This window comes from Delphinapterus leucas, chromosome 7, assembly GCF_059928025.1.
Source record: "Delphinapterus leucas isolate spDelLeu-1000000601 "Yukka" chromosome 7, BTC_Dleu_Yukka2, whole genome shotgun sequence".
In the NCBI taxonomy this organism is placed as follows: domain Eukaryota; kingdom Metazoa; phylum Chordata; class Mammalia; order Artiodactyla; family Monodontidae; genus Delphinapterus; species Delphinapterus leucas.
Window position 1 is genome coordinate 89379409 of NC_143135.1, and position 3092 is coordinate 89382500.

General features: G+C 40.4%; 1 pseudogene; it reads left to right on the top strand.

Moving 5' to 3' along the window:
* Window positions 1-1525: 1525 nt before the first annotated feature.
* Window positions 1526-3092, top strand: part of LOC149748813 (uncharacterized) — a 28806-nt pseudogene continuing 27239 nt past the window's right edge.

Here is a 3092-nt window from a genome sequence, read left to right on the forward strand (position 1 = left end):
ATCTTGTCAAAGACCGTTCCACCATCTTATGTTCTTATTCAAGGTAAGCAACAAGTGTTCACATAGGTATTTCTTTTTTTTTTTTTTTTTTTTTTAAACATCTTTATTGGGGTATAATTGCTTTACAATGGTGTGTTAGTTTCTGCTTTATAACAAAGTGAATCAGTTATACATATACATATGTTCACATGGGTATTTCTTTAAAAATTAAAATTTAACTTGACTGTATTTCAAATGCAATGCTTTATTTTTAAGGTTGTACAAAAAAGCAAATTTATTACTATATAATGAATATATTTAAAAAGAATTGAATTTGGTATATTTAGTTTTTTGGTAATCTTGTGTATTTATTTTATGCATTGAAAAACTGTATTCTAAGATAGGTCCACAGGCTTCACCACACTGCCCAAGGGATCCATGCTGTAAAAACAATAAAGAACTCCTGATCTGAGAGGACATGATTTAAGCTCTCGAGTTGCTTAAATATGGGGAAAAGGAAGGTTTGATGTGTCTTTTGCAAGTGGCTAGAGAAGAGAAGCTCCCCTGACTTAAGGCTGGGCCAGCCATAAGTTCCTGTGGTTCCAGGAAAACCCACTGAAGGCGGCAGCCGTGAATGTTCAGCCCCATCACGCCTGGGACAAGGGAGGAAGGGGAAAGATAGCCCCCAATAAGAAGGCACCCCTGCTTTTCGTCCCATAATAATTGCTTTTAGGAAACTCACCACTTTTCAGTCAATCCCCAAGTGCTGAAGTGAAACGCATTATTGAGTTCTTCCTGTGTGTATGGAGTGTGATGTTGTAGGGCCATAGGGAAGAGGGTCACGTGATTCATTCCCTCGAGGAGTTAATTTATTTGTGGAGACAAAACAAATGCAACAATGAAGGAGAATTAAATGCAAAGCTGGATTGTGTCTTGAGAAAAACCTGCCTGTTGACTTTTTAATCACACTATCCCCAGAGTCTAGAATATTGCTTGGCACATAGAGTGTGCTAGAAAAATCGCTTTTGGATGAAAAAGTTGATGACTGAATTTTAAAAATAACAGCAATTGTTATGAGAGTAATATATATTCAGTAGAGAAAACTTGAAAATACAGAGGAATATAAAGAAGCAGAAAAGGAAAACAGCAGCCAACATTTTCAATATTTCTTTTTTTCCTAAATACACATGTACAACACACACACACACACACAGACACACACACACACACTTTTTTTAGAGGACAAAATTGGGACCTGAGTTTTATAGCTTGAATTTTTTTCCCTTAAAATTATACTGTGAACACTTTTCTGTGCCATTAAATATTCTTCAGAACATTATTTTTAATGGCTTCATCATACAGTATTCTATAAATAAATCATGGTGTAGCCTAACTTATTAACCACTTTCTTATTGTTGAGCATTTGGAAACATTTTATAACACCAAGAGCTGCATTTATTTGTTGCTTGCTGTGTTCCAAGAATTGGGCTCAGTTTTCCCCCACTTCATACATAATCTCATTTAATTTACTCCTCACAGTGATCCAATGAGGAGGAATACATTATACCCATTTACAGAGGGAATGCCTGGATGTGGGACGAATAAAGTGCCAAAGGTCACGCTGCTGGAAACTTACAAAGCTGGGATTCAAACCCAGGTCCTTTTTAATGTCAAGGTGCAGGCACCCAAACATGACTCTAGACTGCTCCCTGGTGTGCATGAGGAAGCCGCATGCCTCCTTGGGCAATAAGGAGGTGGAGAAACACACATCAGCAAGGTGAGCAGGTACGATGACAACCAAAACCGAGGTGTGAAGGAGGTAGTGCTTTTCCCAATCTGCAGCTGTGGAGACATCACGATGGACTAGACCAAAGCAAAGCCATTTCAAGGAGTCTAAGAGAGGCATTTCAAAAGTGAGATGGGAGTGAAAGGTGTGTTCCAAGCTTACTGCTCCCAGCTTTGAGCAGGCGAGTGACAAAACCCCTCTTTTATTTCTTCCTGACATTAAGAGTCATCTAACGAACAGCCTTCATGCAAATGGCTGAAGGGAAGGGACATAAAAAGCAGCAGAATGTGGCTCTGTTCTGAAGCCTTCCTGCACCATTTCCTGTGTGAGTGGTGTCAGAGAGGAGCTCAGAGGCTTGAAAGGAGGAAGGTAGGGACCCCACCCACCCATAGGGAAAGAGAACTGCAGGGTGACCAGAGGGGCAGGCCAGGCCTTGAAATGAGCACAGCCCTTCAGCCAGGGCAGGTCAAGGACCAGGCTTAGGTGACCAACTGTCTTGGTATAGCTGGGACAGAGGGGTTTCCCTGGAAGCAGAACTTTCTGTGTCAAAATTGAGAAAGTCCCAGGGAAAACGGGATGGTTGGCTACCAAAGGCCTAGGCTCTTCTCCGAATCAGGGCTCATCTTGTAAGAAAAGTCCAAGCAAGTTTGTTTATTTATTTATTTGCTTATTGGTTGATTGATGGATGGAAGTACAGTTGATTTACAATGTTATATTAGTTTCACGTATACAAAATAGTGATTTGATATTTTTACAGATTTTACTCCATTGCAAGTTATTATAAAATATTGATTATATTCCCTGTGCTACACATTACATCCTGATGTCTTATTTATTTTATACCTAGTAGTTTTGGCCTCTTAATCTCCTTCCCTATCTTTCCCCTCTCCCAACCCTCTCCCCACTGGTTATCACTAGTTTGTTCTCAAGTAGGTTTCTTCAAAGAGTCATCAGTCATCCAGGACCCAGGGCTGTCTGTACACACTCACCTCCATTCCTCACCATTGCAGCCTGACTCTCCCTTTGCCCCTTCATTGAAACTGTGTCCACAAGGGTCACTGATGACCTATGTAGTGCCAGATGCTAGGCCACTTGCAGTTCAAGCCATGCATTTGGATCTCAATGGTCTCCCTGCTTCCAGCCTTGCCTCTACAGTCTACTCTCTACCCCAAAGACAAAGTGATCCTTTCCTATTTTTTCTTCATTGAGGAATAATGTGTATATAGCAAAATTCACCTGTATTACTATACCATTCTGCATGTCTTGACAAACACATCCAGTAGTTTAACCACCACTGCAATCAAGACAGTTCTGTCACTACAAATAA